Genomic DNA, 23525 nt, shown 5'->3' with positions numbered 1-23525 from the left:
GACCATAGAGTGCATGTACAAAGTCTACCTAGTTACATCCAGATATACACCAAATAACTGCCAGAAAACCAACTGGTTAGCTTGGGAAGGAATTTTAGATACGTCCCCACATGTTTTGGAATATTTCTTCCTTCAAAGAGATAAATGGGTATATATACCTCTAGAATACAATATCAAAATCAATTTACAGATATGCCGTATAAATTACATACTTAACATATAGTTTATAGTGTATTTAGAGGTATATGTGATATATTAGGCTATTACATAGAAAATATTGACTTACAATCAGTAAATAGGTACAGGATTGCAACACACTATGTGAATTTACTGATTGTAAGTCAATATTTTCTATGCAATAGCCCAATATTATATACCTCTAAAAACACTATAAACTATATGTTAAGTATGTGATTTATATGGCATATCTGTATATTGATTTTGATATGTATTCTAGAGTTCCATATACCCATTTATCCCTTTGAAGAATGAAGTATTCCAAAACATGTGGGGACGCATCTAAAATTCTTTCCCCAGCTGACCAAGTGGTTTTCTGGCAGTTATTTGGTGTATATCTGGATGTAACTAGATAGAATTTGTACATGCACTCTATGGTCTGTTTTTGAATAAATTGTTTGTTACATGCAATATTGGACTGATGTCATTTTTACTCTGCATTTTCTAACAAACATTGTCATCTTGCCTTTTAATTTTATTGTCCATATTCTGCCTATAAAGTCCCTGAGGTTTTTTTGCACCATTGTGCTTATATTTATCCATTGAGAGCTGAAGCCAGCTGTGTCCACCTCCTCCTCAGTCTGAGGTTCCAGTGAGCACTGGAGGAGCAGAGCGGAGAGTAGTGACTGACAGTCATAGTTCTTTACTCAGAGGAGACCAAGAGTTGCGTGATCATCGGTCATGTGATCTGTCAGTTCTCAGTCTTATGCCCCGTACACACGGTCGGACATTGATCGGACATTCCGACAACAAAATCCTCTGATTTTTTCCGACAGATGTTGGCTCAAACTTGTTTTGCGTACACACGGTCGCACAAAGTTGTCAGAATTTCCAATCGCCAACAACGCGGTGATGTCAACCACGTACGACGAGACTAGAAAAGGCCAGTTCAGAACCAAGCGCGGCACCCTTTGGGCTCCTTTTGCTAATCTCGTGTTAGTAAAAGTTTGTTGAGAGAGGGTTTGTATCTGCTCTTCAGTGCGTGCAGCGAGTACCATTGACTTGTCATTGTGTTCTTGTTCGTTCGTTACTGTTTTTCAGGTCGCTCTTCACAGGCCTTGCTGTTCTTCAGTGCGTTCTGTTACTTCGTTCTGAGCAGCCGACCGTTTTCTAGCCATGTTGCGTATACGTACTCCTCGTAGAGTTCGTGCTGTGCGGGGGCTTGGTGTTGGGGTCCTGACCTTGACACAAGTCCAGTCCATGAACAGGGTGGGGAGGAGTTCATGGACCAAGAATTGGTTGCTTCAGCGTGACCAGTTCTCTCATATGCCTTTGCTCCGTGAGATCCGTGAGAATAATCCTGATGATTTCAGGAACTTTCTCAGGATGACGGACCCCGTATTTCACCGTTTGTTGGCTTCGCTGACCCCCTATATCAGCAGGCAGGATACCTGCATGAGGCAAGCCATCACTCCGGAGCAGAGGCACGTCGCTACCCTGCGGTACTTGGCGACAGGGAGAAGCCTGCAGGACCTCAAGTTCTCGACAGGCATCTCCCCTCAGGCTCTGGGGATCATTATCCCAGAGACCTGTTCTGCCATCATTCAGGTCCTGCAGAAGGAGTATATGAAGGTAAGATTTTTATCCTTTAATATCACATTTTATTGTATTGAATGTTTGCTAATATATTGTATTTCTTTACTCATTCCCTAATTACCATGATTGTAATATGCTGTGAATGTCCCCTTTGTCCTCATGCATGCTTGAATTTTATGGGGTTTTTTTTGTCCTTCATACATATTTGCCTTCACTTACCTCCCCAGCATGCTCTCATGCCCTATATTCACATCATGTAGTCACTTAAATGTATTTTATCAGCTCCATAGTAGTGCTTTACCCCAAACACCCCCTAAAATGTTTATAAATGTGATTTGTGCTTTAAATTCTGGCAGAGTGCCAGAGGCTTTTTTTTGTAGTGTCCCCAAATCATTTTTATTAACCCTCCTTCCCCCCAACTGCTAAGTCAGCTGATCCCAATTCTCTATCTATCCTCAATCATCTATCTGCTGACTTTGCCAAACCCATACACACTATACCCACCTCTTTTGTGGTCAGATGTATGGATGAATTCCCCAAAGCATGTAGTGCCTGCCTGTATACTTTCAAATGGTACTGTTTAAAGTTTTTGTATCCTATTATTATCTTGATAGGTAATAGCAGAATGTCCAAATGTGCTCAAATGTGTACAGTGTGTATTTATATCTTTATATTCTGACACTTCTTATCTGTCCAGTGGGCTGCCAATAGTGTAAGTAAGGAGGGGCTGTTCCAAGTAATACCCTGTATTTAGGCATTCATCTCTCAATGAAGTGAAGAGGGTTACCTGTCCAAGATTCCCCCCCCTATAATGTTAGAAATGGCCCATGAGAGGGGGGGGGGGGATATGATAGGTGTCCCTTATACTTTGGTGTTGTAAAATTCCCATTAATAAATGTTATCTGGATGTTGGCCAAGAATGTTTGTGTCTAATCTGCTTTCCATGTTTATGTGCAAAAATACAATTTTTTTTTGTTTTCCTCAACAGTTTCCTTCCACGCCACAGAAATGGCAGACTGTGGCCTCCCACTTTGCCCAGTGGTGAGACTTTCCTAACTGCGGAGGGGCAATTGATGGGAAACATGTCCACATCGTCCCACCACCCAACTCGAGGTCGTACTATTATAATTACAAGGGGTTCAATAGTATTGTGATGTGGCGGTGGTGTCGGCTAATTACGACTTCCTGTATGTGGACGTGGGGAAGAATAGCCGGATGTCCGATGGTGGAGTCATCGCCCAGATGGAGTTTTACAGGCGTCTCCAAAATGGCAGCTTGGACTTGCCACCTCCAGAAGAGAATGTGGAAGGACTCCCATTCGTCTTCATTGTGGATGAAGCATTTGCGCTGGGGGACCATCTTATGCGGCCATTCCCGATGAGGACCCTCACCCCGGAACAGAGGGTTTTTAATTACCGGCTGGCCAGAGCCAGAAGAGTGGTGGAGAACACATTTGGAATCATGGCCAGCCGGTTCCGCCTATTTCTGACACCCATCCATATGGCGGAGTATAAACTTAATCATATAATCCTGGCGTGCTGTGTTCTACATAACTTTTTACGCCAACATTCTGCCAACTATGCTGGCTCAGTTGGGCCTGAGGCCGGAATGATAAATGAAACAACCCTGATGGCGCTTGAAAGTGGCCATCCTGGCTTGCCCTCCCTGAGTGCCCGTGATGTCTGGTTAAGATACCTTGAGTTCTTTGCGGGTAGGGAGGCCATCAATATGCCAGACAATTTGTGAAGCCTTTATCAAATAAAATCCAAAAAAAAGCAAATCTTTGGTGACATTTACTGCTTGTGTTTGTTTTAGCTGACCCTGACAGAAATGTGGGGAGTCCTGAAAATGGTGTGATTGTGTAACCTTATACAAAGTACTGGTGAGTGTTATTTACTAAAGGCGTAGACACTTTGCACTACAAGTGCACTTGAAACTGCACTGAAACTGCACTTGTAGTGCAAAGAGGATTTGCCCTTAGGAAATAACCCCCATTTTCACAGAAAGCAGCAATTACATCACCACAAAAGTATTCTAGCGTTGAGACAATAATCCACACATTCTTGATTAACAATCTTTTTAATAACTGCACAATCACATGTGCATTTAGAAAAGGGTTTTAAAACAAACCAACATGTTTGTTGTATAACAATTTTTGGGGTGGCATTATCAAAAATAGAAATGTCCATTTAAGATAAAACAGGCATGTGTCAAACCAACAAGAAAGACACAAATCTTGAACTTACAAAGTTCACATATGATAAAACTTGAAGGCAATATCAGACATGAGTATTTACAAACTGTGTTTGATATTGCGTTCAGATGGGGTGAAGTCACCCCAGGAAAAGCCAAATTTTGAAGATGCACACCAATTTATGAATGTCAACATGTGCTAGCTGCCATCACGGGGGATCAAGGGACGTGTTTTGGGGGAGCAACCCCTTCCTCTCAGCTACTTTATTATTGAGGAAGGGGTTGCACCCCCAAAACGCGTCCATTGATCTCCCGTGATGGCAGATAGCACATGTTGGCACACTGTGTGCATCCTCAAAATTTGGCTTTTCTAAAAATTTGCTAAAACATTTTTAACATTGTAGCACACAAAAAACAAAGTGATTTGTAGGGGTTTTAAACTCTCCCCAAAACATCAATGATGTTATTATTTTTTTTAATAACATCATTGATGTTTTTCTTGATGTTTTTCAAAGCTAAATTACACCCCATGATCTCCCCAATCAGCATCTGTGCACTTTCAGAGGTGAAATGCCCTGGGTCCACAACATCACGATCACCTAAAAAGAGAGAAAACCACAAAAAAACAGGTATTATAAATATGCCGGCATCCATCTCTTACCTGAGCCTGTGGTCGCAGACACTCCCCTGTTGTGGTGCCAATTTCCACCACATCTTCTTCCTCCTCCTGCTCTGCTTGGGTTGGGGGTATTTCCCCTTCTTCCTGAGGTGGGGTGTCTGTGCTCTCCTCGGATGAGAGGTGTCCTCTGAGTCTTTTCTCCCCTATGTAAAACAAAAATGGTATAATTAGCACACAGATATTTGATGGCCGAAATATAAAGATGAAACATTGCTTGGAAGTGTGGTACAATTGTCTATTTTGGCAGAGTTCCAAGATGTAGCATTTTTATTGTCCGTTGTCAAGCTTCAAGACTTTACCTGTCTTGTACAAGCTTCACAGATGGAGACCCCCCCTATAGTATACACTGGAGCACCTGTGTGGGCCCCCTAATAAAAAGGGTGTTCTTGTGTCCCACACTAGTGCTCCAGTGTCCAGATGTGAAAACAGCTGCTGAGTGTCCTCTCCTTACACAGAATCTAGTTTGCATTTCATTCTAGTCACAAACCCATCTACACAACCAAATATTTTTCATACAAGTAGGCCCTAAAAAATGTTGGTAAATGCATATGGCCTAAACAATGGTGTTTTATAGGCCGAAAGAAAAATGTTTGATACGAACGAATAATGGGCCCATGAACTTGAAAGTTGCCATTTTAAACTGTACAACACTTAAGAAAAGCACATGGAGCAGCACGAACGTAATAAAGACAAAAAGAATAGGAACACAGCACAACTACTTACTTTTTTGCAGCACTCTCCAGATCTTTCTGTACTGCTCGGGCTCTCTTAATTTCAGGTCCGACCACCGCTGAGCTGATCTTTTGATCGTCGTACCCCAAAATTCCGGTGCAGACTTTTGACCACTTTTGCCATGATCTTGGCCTTTCTGATATTGGGGTTGGGGTAAGGTCCATACTTTCCATCATAGTCGGCCTTCTTCAGGATGTCGACCATCTCCAACATCTCCCCAAAGGACATATTTGAGGCCTTAAATCGTCTCCTTCTGGATCGGGACGTTTCCGGATCCGGGCTTTCCTCCTCCTGCTCCTCGTTGCTATAATTAGCACGCACCTGCTCTGACTCCGCCATGTGCTATTCACCCACTGCGCCGAGCGAAAAGGGGCGGGGAATAGACTAGAAAGAACGTCAGGGGCGGGCGGAGTTACATGCATGCGCAGTGTGTATAAAGCGTAACACAGGTGCGTAGTACGTACGATCTGTGAGCGGAGGAAGGAGTATCGGAGGCACCGATCGTGATAACGAAGGTAAGAGCCAAACTTGGGCCTATACTGCTTCTAGATTGAGGCCTATATTGTAACTAGATTATGAGAGTTTTTGCTGACATTAGGGTTTGTCTTGTGTTGTGTCTTGCAGTGAAAATGGATATCTTGAACGATACTGACTTCATGGCAATATTCAATGACATGTTCAGGGAGCTGCCTTGTCTGTGGGAGATCAGCCACCCACATTATATGAACCAAACAAAGAGGAAGGCAGCGCTGGATCAATTGTTGGAAATTGTGAAGCAGGTGATCCCCACGGCAGACATCACCTATTTGAAGATCCTAATTGGTGGCCTGAGGAGCACATATGTAAGGGAGCGCAAGAAAGTCCAGGGTTCCCAGAGATCCGGAGCAGCAGATGACATCTATGTCCCCAGGATGTGGTACTATGACAGGCTGCATTTTCTGGTAGGTCAGACTGAACCCAGGTCATCACTCTCCAGTCTTCCTTCCACGCTTCCTTCCACCCCAGCTGAGGCTTCTGACGCCCAACCTGGGCCTTCCAGGCAGCAACATGTGGAGGAGCCCAGCTTGAGCCAGGTATAGCATTCCTCTAAATATTTCAGGTTGTCCAATCAATGATGTTAACTAGATGTTAGTTTGGAGTACTAATTTATGATTGTGATTGATGATGCAAAACATTACAACCATGTCCCTTTTTCATACACAGGGAAGTCTCAGCCAGGAGGTGGCCGGGCCGAGCAGGCTGCCTGATATGCAGGTCCCTCCCCTACACCTGCAAAGAGAAAGTGGCAGGAAGAGGAGTACCCTAGAGGAGGCTGCCATAGACCTCTTTTGGAAGGCTACAGAGGCCCTGGGAGCCCCCCACACTGTGGAGGAGGACTTTGCTGCCATAATTGCCTGTAGAATGCAGCGGATGGAGGAGGGCCAACAACTCATGTGTGAGTCATTAATGTTGGAAGCTCTCAATAAGGGGTTGAGGGCCCAAATAACATCTGATACCCACATTTGTGACCCCACACATGGTCCTCCTCCTCCTCCAGGTCCTACTCCTCCTCCTCCTCCTCCTCCAGGTCCCACTAGTCCTCCTCCTCCTCCAGGTCCTACTCCTCCTCCTGCCACATCTCCAACAGCAGAGCCACAGCCAGGAAGGAAGCATGGAAGGAAGACCAGAAAGTGATGACCCTGGATCCAGTCTGGTCTGGCAAAAGATGCAGCCTCTTGTGGTACCACAGCCTGGGGACACAGATGTCATCTGCTGCTTTCTGGATCTCTGGGACTTATGGACCAGACTGCACTCCCTTACATAAGGACTCCTCAGGCCACCAATTTTGATGTTAAAGAATTGATGTCTGCCCTGGGGGTCCAAGGCTTCGCTAATTTCTGCTGTTTCTCCAGCGTTGCCTCCCTCTTTGTTTGGTTCTGAGCCCTTAATGTGTGTTTTCCTTCAAAAAAGGACAGTTTGTTTGTGAGGATTCAGGTACATTTCAAAAATACAATGTAAAATTAACAAGGGACACCAACACCAAACAATCTCCTTGAGATTAAATAATACAAGATATCAATGGTGTTGTGGTAACTTGACACACAAAACACACACAAAAATATTCTGGAGTAAAACTAAAAATAAAATAAAACAAAGATCAGCCTTGGAAAAAATACAAACCTAAAATAAATAAAACATCTGCCTTTAAAAAAAAAAAAAAAAAATTTTGTCAGATGTGACAAATCAAAATATATTAAGGGAATCCCGATAAATAATAAAATAATAAGTTTGTGAGAAGTCTGTGTGAATATGAGCAGCAAAACTACTTCATTCTTCTCACATTATAAAGAAGAAGAGAGTGCGCTGTATTAAACCATTTTTAACATTGCACCGTGACGAAAGTGTTGTATCCATTGCGAACGCTAAGTTTACCAGACCGAGCTGTTCCGTCTCGGCCACACACGTTCGGAATTGACACGATCGGATTTTGTTGTCGGAAAATTTTATAGCCTGCTCTCAAACTTTGTGTGTCGGAAAATCCGATGGAAAATGTCCGATGGAGCCCACACACGATCGGAATGTCCGACAACACGCTCCGATCGGACATTTTCCATCGGAAAATCCGACCGTGTGTACGGGGTATTAGAGTCACAGTGGGACTGCTGTAGTGTCACACAGATGCCGCTGAATGGAGGTGAATGAATGTTTATTTTTTTCCTATAAGCCAATACTTATCCTTTAAAGCCAGAGACAGGCAGGCAACAAGCATTTTCAAATGGTGTACAGCAGACCCATTATGCTCTCGGTAAAGGTTTACTGTCACGTACCTGGTGGTAGAGCCTGACGTGAAGAAGAAGGCCTTTCTTACAGCTCCAGCTTGAAAACAGTGTGACAGAAGACACAAGAGCACAGAGGGGTACAAGTGCCTGTAGTTTGTCCAGTAGTCTGTGCGGTCAGGTAGCTGGTGTTTCTCCAGAGATGAGTCACAAGGTGGAGACAGCAGGAAGTGGCTGGGAGAAGGAAGGACCACTGATTGGTAGCATTTAGGTCATAGCAGACCCTGAACTGGAAAGGCAGCGGGCTGGTAGACACTTGGCTGGCAGATGACAGGTGAGAAGGCTGGCGAGAACCAGGTTGCATAGTCATTCACGTCAGGTCGTCAGTAGATGGTCAGATCAGGCAGCAGGCAGAAGACTAGTCAGAGTGCAGTCCAAAGTCAGCAACAGTGGAGCAGATCACGTTAGGCAGGAGACAGAGGCAGATTTCAGAGACAAGCCAGGGTTGGGGCAGGTAGTGTGCAAGCGTAATCAGAGGCAAGCCAGGTCAGCAGCAATGGATCAAGAACAGGAATGAATAACAGATTATACAAAAATGCTGTAGATCAGACAGCATTGGACCAGTGCAGCGGCCCAGTAGCCAGCTGGAGCCAGCGTTAGTGACAGATGCGTGAGTGTCCAGGCATGCGTGAGCACCCATGCATGTATGTGCACACACATATGTGCACGCCTGTGCACACCTGCATGGCTACCCCTGGCCTGCACTTCTATATGTGCACTGGATCACCATCTTCACTATGGGAAAGCCTTCCCTGACAGTTTACTCTCATCTAACTTTTAATAAATCCAAAATTCAGCATGCTTCACACACTACTTCTGTCTCTAAAGCCTCTTGTCACATGACAACCTCCACGTGCTCCAGTGTGTCTGGCTGGGGCTACAGTGAGCTCAAGATAGAGTAGGGTTCATAACTAGCAGAAACATCACACTATATTTTCACAGGCCTAGATCTAGGGTGATTCAGGAGTAGAGTTGATCTTGGGCATCCTTCGAAACTCAGCTCTGTCCAAATTCCAAACTTGTGCTCTTTTTTTTTTTTTTTTTTACTCCAATGAGCTAAGGGCTAGGACATTCCTGCCTGCAGCCCACCTTTTTGCTTACATGAGCTGCAGGGTGGGAATGGTGCAGATCATAGAAGTAAAAAAAAACACTGATTCAGAGTTTGGTTAGAGATGAGTTTGAAGGATGCCCAAGCTCATCTCTGTTAAAGCAGAAGAAGTAAACCTATTCATCCAATGTTTTCAGAAAACATTTACATTCCCGGCATAAGGGTTTGCTAATTGTCACATTTGCTTGTTCTGTCAAACAAACTATCAAACCATCCAATGGCTGGTGTCATAACTAATCACATGAGCAACATCATGGCAGTTGAGGATTAAACAGAGGCCAAGATGGCAACTTCCTTGGCTGAAAACAATAGGAGGGTTTACTTCCACTTTAGGCAGCTAAGGATATAGGGATATAGCTATCAGGGTAGGCAACTACAGAAGATGAATGCCAACACAGAGATTACAACTAGCACCTCTGACAAGGGTGGGGTGATAGCAGCCTACAGCTATGGATTGGAACATCAGCTGACCCATTTAAATAAACTTGTGATGCCGCGTACACAAGGTCAGATTTGCCAATGGGACAAGCTCCGTCGGCATTTCCGACGGAAAAATTTAGAGCATGTTCCCTATCTAAGTCCGTTGGAAATGCCGACAGAAAAAGTCCGATGGGGCACACACACGGTCAGATTATCCGACCAAAAGCTCCCATCGGACTTTTTCTGTCTGAAATTCCAACCGTGTGTACGTGACATGACAGTTTCCGTTTAAAAACAGATTTTACCCCATGCCGTGTTAATCAGAACCATGCCTGAAAACAGAATGTAGGCCAAGCCTAATATAACTTCTCTTTTCCTTACATTGATTGATATCTGGTTTGGATCACACAACTTAGACTTCAGAGAAATTTTTAAAGTTCGATCATCCCATATGCCATACCGTATGCCTTTTTAAGAAGCAATTGTGCCTTTCACAATGGATTCAAATGGAGATATTACATATTTTGCCAAGATTATGCTATAGCTGAAAAGTTTCCACTTGCCATAATGTGTCATGTCAAAGCATCTGATTGCAAAACCAAATAACTGAAGAAACAAACACAGTGATTGTATAGAAGAGTATAACAGAGGAGAATAATAGGGGCTATCAGCGAAAAATTATGACAATTGTCCTCATTTTAGCAGCACATGCATACCCGGAATATCTATATCTTCCCACTTCCCGTTCCAATACATGTCGTCAGAGCCTGCCATTTATTGACCTATAATTGGAAATAATGGATTGCTTTTGTACACGTGGCTCCATTTGTACGTCAAATTGTGTGCATTATCATAAATGTTCAAAAGTACATTAAAGTCAACATCTGCAGAAAATGTTTGAAGGCAAACTTAAACATTGTCCAGGCAATGGAGAATAGATATAAATATAATTACCTACCAGGTCACTTAGGTAATGTGTAAATTATAACTTGTAACCTGTAAAATCCTCATAATAATAATAAAAGAATAATAATAAAAATATGCAAAACAAGCAAATATATTTCCCAATGACATAATCATAATATAACTGACTACAGGGTGCAGATCAGCTGGGAGTAAAGATGGCCAAAAAGTTAGAGGGGTTTTTAAACTAGGCGACGAGGGGGGGGGGGGATCGCCCAGAGGTAGAGATAGTCAGCGTGGAACATATTCCAGAGGGTAGTATTGGGGGCATTAGTGGTAGGTTGACTAAAGCACCTAAATCCAAGGTAACTATAGTAACAAGTCCTAGTTGCAATCTCGGAACACCCAATAAGAGGATAATATGCGACTGGTCTAAACTACGTGGCATGTTCCTCAATGCCAGGAGCCTGGCAGACAAGATGGGTGAACTAGAGATACTGTTGTACGAGGAGAATTTGGATTTTGTGGGAATTTCAGAGACCTGGTTTAACAGCTCTCAAGATTGGCTAGCAAGAATTCAAGGGTATACCCTTTACCGAAGGGATAGAAAGGGTAAAAAAGGGGGAGGGGTATGCCTATATATCAAGAATAATGTACAAGTGAATGTGAGAGATGACATCAATAAGGGATCTAGGGAGGAGGTGGAATCCTTATGGGTTGAGCTCCAAGGGGATGAAGCTAAGGGTCAATATTACTGGGAGTAAGCTATAGGCCCCCTAACCTGAGGGAGGATTTTTTTTTCACTTTCCAGGCAGCTAGGGCTTCAGCTCAGCCGACTTAGTTTGACTGCTCGCCGAACCTCTGAACCAACAAAAAGGTGTTCGGACTGAACCAGAAGCTCATATCTACCTAAAACATACAGATTTGCTATGCTATACTGAACATGGTAATTGTACCAAAGCAGTACTCTGAAAAATGTAGCTTTTATCTTGAATTCCTCCTAAAGAAAAAAAAAAATAAAACAGGTGCACCTCCTGATATGTCAGTATGCCTTGGGACTCCTGTGCCTACAGCCTCATACCGTAGTCAGGGCTGCTGTTAGAAATCATGGGGCCCCGTACAGCGTAACTGACAGGGCCCCTTGGCCCCGCCCACAACCCCACCCCTGGCTCCACCCCTGACCCCAAGCTGTCACAAAATCTGGGGGAATGGTGGCAGGAGCTGAAACATGTAACATGTTCCAAAAGGTGAACCTTTAAAACAGTGTTTCGCCCCAAAAAAATAAACATTAAAAGCCAGCAGCTACACATACTGCAGCTGCTGGTTTTTAATAAATGGACACTTACCTGTCCTGGAGTCCAGCGATGTCGGCACCCGCAGCTGATGTTTCCATCAGCTGTCGGGTGCGCCGCTGCCATTGAGAGTAAGGGAACCCAGCAGTGTAGCCTTTTGGCTTCATGCTGGAAACCCTGCTGCGTATGCGCGAGGCCCCGCTCCTTTCTCCTATTGGCCCGGCGGCCGAGGGAGGAGGAGGGAGCTCCGCGGCAGGGACTCCCGGAAGTGGAAAAGGATAGCTGATACCTTGTCCCCCCTCCCCCCAAAAGGTACAAATTGTGGCACCGGAGGGGGGGAGGAATAAGATGAGCAGAAGTTCCACTTTTGGGTGGAACTCCGCTTTAATAACCATTATTATTCTAAACTTTTTACACCATTATAAAGCAGCAGAGATGTCTTATTTTAGAAGTTTTTTGACATCTAATTAGCAGGGATGAGCTCAGGTGTGTTCAGACCATAGTTTGAACACACCTTAGCTTTACCACCAGGAAGCTTTACAGCTCCCCACCAATCATAACTGGATCTGAATGAGAGAGATGTCAGTGTTTTGACATCTGTGCCCATTCAGTTTGTGTCCCCCCCATACACCACAGACTTGTGTCCATTTACATCAGGCTACCTCTGATCTGTCAGAAAAGGATGTTCTTTTCCTTTTTTTGACCTGAATGGACACAAGTCAATTCATCTGGACTTCTGTAGACCTACATGGAGCTTTCAATCAGGTCCACATCAGTGGCAGCTGGTGCTCAAATGTATGGGGGGGGCGCAAACAAACTGAAAAATTCTGAAAAAAATCATCAATTTCTGCCACTGTGCCCATCAAATGCAGCCACTGTGCCATCATACGCAGCTACTGTACCCACTGTTCCACAGGAAAAACTGACAGCCACCTGATTGCAAAGCTTGGGTGAAAATTTCTTAAAGGGGAGTGGTTTGGGGGGTGGTAAAAATGCAGCTTGGCTGTGTGTTTTTACTGTCCCTTCCCCTCATCACGTGTGTAAAGAAGCATCTCACTATGTGCTCATGGTCATTATCATTATGATTATCAGAGCACAGCAGGTTCTCTATGGCTCTGTAAGTGTAACATGCTGTGTGATGCTGACTTTCTTATGGCTGTGCTGTGTTATAGTCTGTAACACACAGTACAGCCATATATCAGGAAAGTCAGCACCACACGGCATGTTACACTGACAGAGCCATAGAGAACCAGATGTGCTCTGATCATGATAATGACCTATGAGAACACAATGGGGAGTGTGAGGACTGAGCCTCAGCCTGTGTGATGTGTGATATGTCTGTGTGTAGGAGGATTGCTTGCCTGTGGACCAGCGTCGGGATTACTCTCAGTGTCTCCTTCAGGCTGCAGCACGGCAATTACTGAGGGAAGGGAGCCACATCACAATGGAATCCATCCACCGAGGAAAGCATACAGTGAGCACAAGGTACACTCACTGATACAGAGTAGGGATTGTATGCTTCCACCCAAAAATGGAGAAAAAGTCCCTCTTCTGCTCTCACCTCCTTGGCCCCTCTATTAACCTGATGGGGCCCAGGAAGATACTATATACTTTGCCAATCAAGTAGGTACAGGTTAATAAAGTTATTTAGCTAATTTGTTTTTTTTACCTAGAAATCTGCTCGGGCCCCCCCTGGTGGCTGGGCCCGGTACAACAGGGCTGGCTGTACTGCCCTATCAGCGGCCCTGACCGTAGTTGTACATTTGCTGCTTGAAATCGAAGGCACTCCTGTAGTGGAGGCGCCAGGTGGGTGCTTGGGTGTGCTGAAGCTCCCCCAAAAAATATTCAAGCAACCTCATAGCACCCCCAAAATTTCCACAGAGGTATTACAGTACAGTCACAGGATTTAAAAAAAAAAATTGGTACCTGATGTTAATCCTGTCTGCAGGAGGCTAGGGACTCTTTTGTGAAGTGAAGGGATACAGCCGAATAAGCCGCTAATGATCAGTTAGACTCGGCAGGGGCTGGGTGGTGAGGAGCCTGCATCAGTGGCGGATTATTCCAGTGCTGGGTGGTGACACGTGCTATCTCCTGCATTTGCCACCAAAAGATGAATGGGATGGAAGCAGCCAAGAGAGCCCAGCCCTGTGCAGTGCCCCAGGAACCTGGAGGAAGCCGGTATTTTAAGGAGAGAGATGGAGGAGTGAGGGAGCAGAACAGAGCTGCTGCACTCAGTGCATTGCAGTCTGCAGAGCTGACTGAGCCTGCCAGTGTCAGAGGATAAGAGGGGTGTGTGTGTGTCACATGGTGTGCTCCGAGGAGGAAGGCTTAGGAGGAGCAAGGCTGATCACTGCTACAGGCATTGTTCTGTTTTTAATGTAGCTGTTAAGCCTGGAAGGGAAGGGGGAGGGCTTTCCAGTCTTCTGATCTATAGCAGCATGCTGAATTACACAGGCACTGACTGAGGGGCATACCTGATCTGGACTGAGCAGTGAAATCCTCTGATATCAGCCCTCCTATTGGGCTTGGGCACATGTACTGCAATCATTAGAATGCCACGCAGATCAGGAGTGCCTGTGCCTGCTACGTACAGTGCACAAATGATGATCAGGTGTCCCCATAACAGTGCACCATTGGACTCCATGAGGTCACATTCCTGCTCTTGCACTGTGCATGGGGTCACCGTTGTGCTGCGAGCACTGTGTATGGGGTCACCGTTGTGCTGTGAGCACTGTGTATGGGGTCACCGTTGTGCTGTGGGTACTGTGTATGGGGTCACCGTCCTGCTGTGGGCACTGTGTATGGGGTTACCGTTGTGCTGTGGGTACTGTGTATGGGGTCACCGTCCTGATGTGAGCACTGTGTATGGGGTCACCCATCCTGCTGTGGGCACTGTGTATGGGGGTCACCATCGGCTGTGGGCACTGTAAGGGGCCACTCTCCTGCTCTGGGCACTCTAAAGGGCACTCTCTCTAAGGGGGAACTCTTCTGCTCTGAGCACTCTAAGGGGCCACTCTCCTGCTCTAGGCACTCTAAGGGGCCACTGTTCTGCTCTGGGCACTCTAAAAAGGGAACTCTCCTGCTGTGGGCACTGTATATGGGGTTGCTGTCATGCTGTGGGCACTGTATATGGGGTCACTGTTCTGCTGTGGGCACTGTATATGGGGGTCACTGTCCTGCTGTGGGCACTGTATATGGGGGTCACTGTCCTGCTGTGGGCACTGTATATGGGGGTCACTGTCCTGCTGTGTGCACTGTATATGGGGTTCAATGTCCTGCTGTGGGCACTGTATATGGGGCCACTGTCATGCTGTGGGCACTGTATATGGGGTCACTGTTCTGCTGTGGGCACTGTATATGGGGTCGCTGTCATGCTGTGGGCACTGTATATGGGGGTCACTGTCCTGCTGTGGGCAATGTATATGGGGGTCACTGTCCTGCTGTGGGCAATGTATATGGGGGTCACTGTTCTGCTGTGTGCACTGTATATGGGGGTCACTGTTCTCCTGCGGGCACTGTATATGGGTGTCACTGTCCTGCTGCGGGCACTGTATATCACTCTATCACTGTATACTACTGTAGGTCACTCTCCTGCTCTGGGCTCTCTAAAGAGGGCACTCTTCTGCTCGGGGCCCTCTAAAGGGGGCACTCTCTTGCTCGGGGCCCTCTAAAGGGGGCACTCTCCTGCTCTGGGCCCTCTAAAGGGGTCACTCTCTCTATGGGGTCACTCTCCTTCTATTTGCACTCTAAGGGGTCACTGCTAATCTGTGCACTCTAAGGGGTCAGTCCTGCTCTGCACTGTATGCTGTGTACTGTCCCTCACTGTTATGCTGTGCTGGGTGTTCTGGTTGCCCCTAACATGTACTAGGGGTTATCATTGCTGGCCCTTGTACATGCTGGGGTTTATCATCGCTGGTTGCATTTGAGCTTGTTTTACTCCAACAATCAATTCTGTGTGCCCGAAGGCCCTATTTTGTCTATACAATGGGAGAGACCATGAAAAAACACCCACTTTTTGATCACGCCCACAAGAGGGCGACATGTGCCGCATTAGCACCACCACTTATACTTTCAGCACCCACACAGCACCCCCCAAAAAAAATGTCTGGCGCCGCCCCTGCACTCCTGCCTCTGGCTGGTGGTGTCAGGAAATTTTAGAGATAGATATGGGGATGTTACTACCGTGATGCTTTCATTCCCCTTGCTGGAAATTGATTCATTTTGCATGGGCAGCCAATGCACTAGCATGGACGAAAGAATTTATGCCACAAATTTTTCCGACACAATGCATATCACAGTGCATTATTGTGCATTCCACTGCGCTTCAATGTATGTGCTTTGAAATTAGTTCCTGCACTACTTTTTGCAAGTTCAAGTGCAACTTGCATAGACATCTGTGCATGAAGTCGCACAGATGTCTTCCAAGTCGCACCTAAAGTCACACTGACATACAGCATTGAAATTGTGCAATTTCTTTTACAAAAAGGTTTATTAACATGCAATCCAACATATCAGGTCAGCATTTAGATGGTTGCAGTGGGGTTAATTTACTATAGACAAATAGACTGTGCACTCTGCAAGTGCAGTTGCTCCAGAGCTTAGTAAATGAGCAGAAGCTCTGCTGACTTCCATCATCCAATCATGTGCAAGCAAAAATTCAGTTTTTTAAATTTTTCTTGCAAAGTGAAGGTTTACGTCATTTACTAAGCCCTGGAGCAACTGCACTTGCAGAGTGTAACTGCACTTTGCGAAGTGCACAATTTGCCTTTAGTAAATCAACCTCATTGTGTAATAAGCTAGCATAAGGCAAAAAAAAATAAAATAAATAAAAGCATAACAAAAATAAATAATAGTAAAAAGGAGACATAGGCAGTGAGATTATGCAGGTGTCAAGCGTAGCATCCCATGGAACAAAGAGAAAAAGGGGAAGTCCAAAAATAGCTTTCTGAGATATCCTAGGGATCATAGGATGCCTGCAAAAAAAAATGTCCATATATAGAACCTAGCATACCAAACAAAAATTTTGTAATAAATAGTCTCCCTATTAGGAAGGATGCAACATAAAAATTAAAAATAATTCAGAACAATATAGAAAACATAATATTATAAGTACTGTATAACCATCCCAAACAGGGCAATACCTGGTGGCCTGATAGACATATGGATTTAACCCTTTTGCTGCCAAGTGTGTACGGCGTACGGACCTACAGCGCTGCCCCCAGGTGGTCGAGTCTGTACGCTGTACAGACCTCTTTTCACCTTCTCCTATTAGCTCATGGTCACTTCAGTGACCATAAATGTATAGTAGAATTGCTCAGAAGACTCTGCTGAACAATTTTATAACTCTGATCAGTGAATTACAACCCGCTGATCAGTGTTATTAACCTTAAATGTGACCGCACCCCCCCTCCATGCCACCACTTCCCTGTCCCCAAGCCTCTCCACCTCTGCCACTCCCTTCCACCTAAAACTGCTCCCCTCAATCTCCTTTGCTATCGCCTTCACCCCCAGCACTGAGTACCCCCCCACCCAATCCGACCCCCCGCAAATTGGATCCCCTGCAGCTACCGTTATAAGCCGGCATCCCTCCTCTGCCACTCCCACCGGCTTCAGATGCTGCATGGGGCTTGAGGGCCGCCCAGATGTGTCCCCCCAATCACTCTGATCACCCCCCATACCAGCCCCCGCACCCCCGATCCATCCCTGCTCCGGCGGCATTTCCCCTTCCCTCCTGCAGCCTACAGCTTCTGCTCCAGCTATCTGACAGGCTGAGGATCATGGCGGGGGAGAGGGTGGGGGGGCGGTGCGGGTGCGGATGATGTTTGGGATTGGGGGGCTTGGTAAAAATGTGTTTACCACCCCCCCTCAGTGTAGCACCCTGGGCGCATGCAGTGATCACTATGATCGCTCCTATATGCCCACTGATATCTGATAATAGTAACCACGAGTGTTACTATGTATCAGACTGTCAGTTTATGAATGCATGGAATCGCTATACAGATTCCATGCACTCATTCAAGTAAAGTGCTACAGAGAAAAGGACTATCTTCAGTTCCTTTCTCTGTCTAAAAAAAAAGGGGATATGGGGGTCTGTTTAGACCTCTGATATCTCACCAAAGATCCCCCCCCCCCCAAAAAAAATATAACTGTAAAAAAAAAAAAACCCTAGTAAGACCCAGGTCTGCCCACACCCTGCCTCTCCACGGTGGGGGCCCCCCTCCCGCACTCATCCCTCCATGGCAACGGTCTCCCCCCACACTCACCCATCCACAGCGATGGTCTCCTCCCACACTCACCACTCCATGATGATGGTCTCTCCCGCCACTCACCCCTCCTCTGCTTTTTCAAGACAATTAGAGCCTCAGGATCTAATCATGTGGCTTGAAAAAAACCTCATACAAATGTATGAGTCCTGCGCCCTGCAGGGGAGCGGCGCCCCTGCGCCCCTAATGGACCGGCTGCTCCTGCTAAGACCTCTTTCACATGGAGCAGACTCTGTCAATCAGATCTACCTGCTCAGCGGGGGGATCCGTCTGCTGATCTCCGCTGAGCAGGCGGATGACAGGTCCATGTCCGCTCCGCTGATGCCCGCCGTTCTCTGTCACTTTCCATCGGATACCATCCGATCAGCTAGATGGATGGGGAATGGAATCCACATCCGTCTGTTTTTAGCGGACTGGACTGGATCGGGAGCAAGCGGGTGTAAACGGACACATGTCCATTTACATCAGCCTCTCCATAGAGAACAATGGGTGGTCCGAATGTGCCTGCCTGAAAAAATGGACAGGCAGACCCGATCAGTCTGCTTGTGTGAAAGGGGCCTAAGGCCTTGTTCACACGGGGCATACACAGCGTAACTTTACAGGGATGCACAGGTGTTCCATGCATCTCTGTGCAGGAAGTCCCATTGATGTTATTTGGGATGTAGCACCTGCACGAACAGAGCCATTGCTCCCAATTTTATGTCCATGTAGGTCTGTATGCATGTCCCTGAGCTTACACTGTCTGCGTTCAGGGTCATGTACCCACACCCACATGGATGTCAGATTGGGAAAATCAGCTATGCCTGTGTAGCCGTTGCATCCCAATTCTCATAAAAAGTACTGCCTGTACGGAAACCCTGTGCATCCCTGTGTGGGTAAACATAGCCCTCCATAGGTGTACACTTTAGTATGCCACATGTAAACGATGCTTTAGTACTAAATTTAGCAGGAATTGTGTAAGTTATGTTGTGTTTATGTGCAATATTAATGATTTTAGTGTATTTTTAGTGAAAATAGCGATATGATCAACATTTTGCGCAATTATTGCAGGGCCCAAAAAATCTGTAGCACTTTTTTTTATTCTACAAGTCATGTGCTTTTAGTAAATGTCTAATTTGAGGGATCTTTTCAAATTCTGAAATCTGTAAGTGAACAATGATAACCTCCGGAATTTTTGAGTAAATTGTTGTTGTTTACAGTTTTGCGTACCTTCACTTTTCACCATTTCACAAAAAGGTGCAATTTAAAATGTACAAATATTTGTTATTTATGAACTCTATTTATGAATACAGTTTTAACTTTAATATTTACTAGAAATTTAGCAGGAATTTTGTACATTTTGTACATTTTGCCATGTATGAATCCACTATTAATGTTAGTGTATTAGTGTATTTTTAGCAAAAATATTGCTTTGGTAAACATTTGCGCAAATATTGTGGGGCCTAAAAAATCAATAGCACCTTTTTTTATTCTACTGGTCCTATGCTTTCAGAAAATATATGGTTTGGGGAGTCTTTCACAGGAGTCTTTCACAAACACAGGAGTCTTTCACAAATTCTGAATGCTGTAAGTGAAAACCTCCAGATGTTTTTGAGAAATTTTTGGGTACTTTCGATTTTCACCGTTTTTCAAAAAGGCGCAATGTAAAAATGAACATTTTTTGTTATTTATTAACTCCATACAAGTTAAGCTTTTATATTTAGTAGGGATTTAGCAGGAATTTTGTAAAATTAGCTGTGTTTTTATCTGCTATTAATGGTTTTAGTGTATTTTTTGCGAATATATTGGTTTGATAAACATTTGCTCAAATACCGCAGGGTCTAAAAATATGTACCTTCTTTTTTTCTAAAATATAGTACCTTCTTTTTATTCTAGAGGTCATATGCTTTCAGAAAATATTTGGTTTTGGGAGTCTTTCACAAATTCTGAAAACTGTATGGGAAAAAATGAAAACCTTCAGATTTTTAGAGAAATTTGGATATTTACACTTTTGCGTTTGTTCAATTTTCACCATTTTGCAAAAAGGTGCAATTTAAAAATTACAAATATTTGTTATTTATCAACACAATACAGGTTAAGCTTTTAAATTTAGTAGGAATTTTGTAAAATTTACTGTGTTTGTATCTGCTAATAATGGTTGCATATAATAGTGCAAATATATTGGTTTGATAAACATTTGCACAAGTACCGCAGGGTCTAAAAAATCAGTAGCACCTTCTTTTTATGATACTGATCATGTGCTTTCAAAAAATATATGGTTTGGGGAGGTCTTTTATAAACTCTGAAAGCTATAAGTAAAAAATAAAAAAGCAAAGGAAAAATTGCAAAAATGGTCTAGCCACCTGAGTGTACAAAATGGAGCACAGGGCCTGGCAGCAAAAGGGATAATGCATAAAGCATAATGGACAGAAGAGAAGAAAGAAAAAAGAAAGAAAAAAGGAAAACCTGGTAGAAGAAAAGAGAACAAGGAGAAAGGAGAAGAAAAGAGGGGGAAGAGTCCACGGGGTGTGCACGGGGGGAGCGAAATTGTGCAATTTCAAGTGAAGTTGCACGATTTCAAAGCCACATTGTCCGTACTCTTATAAGCAGTTACAGCAGACTTTTTTTTTGGTGGTAAATGGTTTGTCTCATCCATGTAAACTGATGCATTCTGCTGGAGAACTTGTGCTTTTGAAAAGCAACAGGTTGGCTGGATAACCAGATGAAAGCAGAAGAATGAAAGCTTAAAAAAGGAAACAAATGCAGCCATCACTTCTAAGAATCGTTAAGCTGCAATATAATAAATGTATGCTTTTGGGAATAATACTGCTTTAACAATTTGTTTTAAGTTATAAGAATGTTATACTAAATTACTGGCAGATTTTCCAGTTTTTTAACTAGAATAAATCATAAATAATTATATGCTAAAAATGTAATTTCAGTGATAGAGTTATTTTTAAAACTTGGTGTAAATGTAAATCATTTACCTAAATACATAGATATTTACATCCTCTCAAATCAACATGAATTACATAAATCAACTTCTCTTCTGTAATCAGTCAATTACACCTTTTTTTAATAAAAATAAAAAAGGAAAGAAGCAAGTGAGGTGATAACAGCATTGAGGAGGATAGTGAGTCAAATTCTGTCATTATACGTTTCTCTAAAAGTGTGTTTTCATGTTTGCTGTAATTCACAGAAACTGGAGCAAACAAGAGCTTTCCAAGAAGTAGAAGTCAACATGGGGAGCTCTTGAAGGTAAGCGTGGGATGCATTATATATTATAAAGTAGAACTGTAAATGTTGCAAAATAAATAAACAGATACATATATAAATATATAAAACAGTATCTAATTTACTGATAGAAGATGGAAGATGAAAAATTTTCTGTTAAAATAACATATATATTACTAAGCCAGTGGCTTAAAGCGGAGGTCCGCCCCCCCATGAAGGATTAAAAGTCAGCAGCTACAAATACTGCAGCTGCTGACTTTTAATATATGGACACTTACCTGTCCAGGGAGCCCGCAATGCCGGGTGCAGCCGTCGCCATTCCTGGTAAGGAAACCCGGCAGTGAAGCCTTTTGGCTTCACAGCCAGTTCCCTACTGCGCATCTGCGAAGCGCACTGCACTTTCTAATTGGCCCAGTGGCGGAGGAAGGAGGAGGGGGGCTGAGTTTCTGAGAGATGGCCCTGCGGCGCCATCTCCGGAAGTAGAGAAGGGGACCTGTTATGAACAGGTATCCGTTCCCCCTGCCCCCTGAAAGGTGCCAAATGTGACATCGGGGCGGGGAGGGGGATGGAGTTGAATAAGCGGAAGTTCCACTTTTCCACTTAAGCCCCGGACCATTTGGCTGGCCAAAGACCAGAGCACTTTTTGCGATTCGGCACTGCGTCACTTTAACTGACAATTTTGCAGTCGTACCACATGGCTCCAAAACAAAATTGATGTCTTTTTTTCCTCACAAATAGAGCTTTCTTTTGGTGGTATTTGATCACCCCTGCAGTTTTTATTTTTTGCACTAGAAACAAAAAATGCGACAATTTTGAAAAAAAACACATTATTTTTTACTTTTTGCTATAATAAATATCCCCCCAAAAAATATTTAAAATTTTTTTTTCCTCAGTTTAGGCCGATATGTATTCTTCTACATATTTTTGGTAAAAAAAAATCGCAATAAGCGTTTATTGATTGGTTTGCTCAAAAGTTATAGCGTCTACAAAATAGGGGATAGTCTTATGGCATTTTTATTAATATTTTTTTTCCCGTAGTAATGGCGGCGATCAGCGATTTTTGTCATGACTGCGACATTATGTTGGACACATCGGACATTTTTGGCGCTATTTTGGGACCATTCACATTTATACAGCGATCAGTGCGATTAAAAATGCATTGATTACTGTGTAAATGTGACTGGCAGTGAAGGGTTAACCACTAGGTGGCGCTGTAGGGGTTAAGTGTGTCCTAAGGAGTGATTCTAACCGTGGGGGGGAGGGGCTATGTGTGACATGACACAGATCACCGCTCCCGATTACAGGGAGTTGTGATCAGTGTCCTGTCACTAGGCAAAATGGGGAAATGCTTGTTTACATTAGCATTTCCCCGTTCTTCCTCTCCATGAGACGAGCACAGGTATCCCCGCAGACATTGAGTCTGCGGCACCGCGATCACACTCACGGAGCTCGCGGCGGGCATGCGCGCGTGCCGCCGGCAGCGCGCACACGATGGCATATCGGCAAATTTAAAGGGAGGTACCTGTACACCCATTTGCCTGACCGTGCCATTGTATATGTACATGCGGCGGTCAGCAAGCAGTTAAAGGGTAGGTCCACTTTCGTGGCAAAAAATAAATAAATAATTTTATTATTAATAATAATAATAATAATAATAATAATATAGCATATACAATTTGTACACAAGTCATGTTTTAATTTAGTGTTTTTAAATATGACCTTTCCTTTTCTGCAGCTGTTACACTTTTCTGTAAAATCCAATGCAATATGGCAGGAGTACAATTTGGAAGAGTTCTATACACCAACCTCCCATAAGACCTACCATCAAAAATCAAAAATCAAAGTTTTCACCCCAGAAACTACTCTCTAGGAAGAATCCTAATGTTTCCGCAATCAGGTCTATATCAGCATTAGGAGTACCAGCAAGGGCTAAATTTTGACACTTGTGATCTTTGTCCAAAGATTGCTAGCCTTCCATTCAATGGTCAAAATTTTGTACAGGATGCCTTTCATTTGATCCTTCCTTTACAACCTCCTGTGACTTTGTGGGAATTAAGTTTGGTTCTGTCAACACTTCTGACTGAGTTTTGAAGCCATTAGGGATATTCTCCTTTCCCACTCTCACGGTTTCAG

General features: G+C 44.1%; 1 long non-coding RNA gene across 1 annotated transcript in view; it reads left to right on the top strand.

The window, feature by feature from the left end:
• The window catches only part of LOC141134425 (uncharacterized), a 55223-nt gene extending 31977 nt beyond the window's left edge, over positions 1-23246 (top strand). The window contains exons 2-3 of the long non-coding RNA XR_012243142.1: positions 21358-21416; positions 23128-23246. This is a non-coding gene — a long non-coding RNA (uncharacterized lncRNA). The remainder of the gene's footprint in view (positions 1-21357; positions 21417-23127) is intronic.
• Positions 23247-23525: the final 279 nt, after the last annotated feature.

This window comes from Aquarana catesbeiana, linkage group LG03 (genome assembly GCF_042186555.1).
Source record: "Aquarana catesbeiana isolate 2022-GZ linkage group LG03, ASM4218655v1, whole genome shotgun sequence".
In the NCBI taxonomy this organism is placed as follows: domain Eukaryota; kingdom Metazoa; phylum Chordata; class Amphibia; order Anura; family Ranidae; genus Aquarana; species Aquarana catesbeiana.
This window is presented reverse-complemented; position numbering and strand designations above follow the sequence as displayed.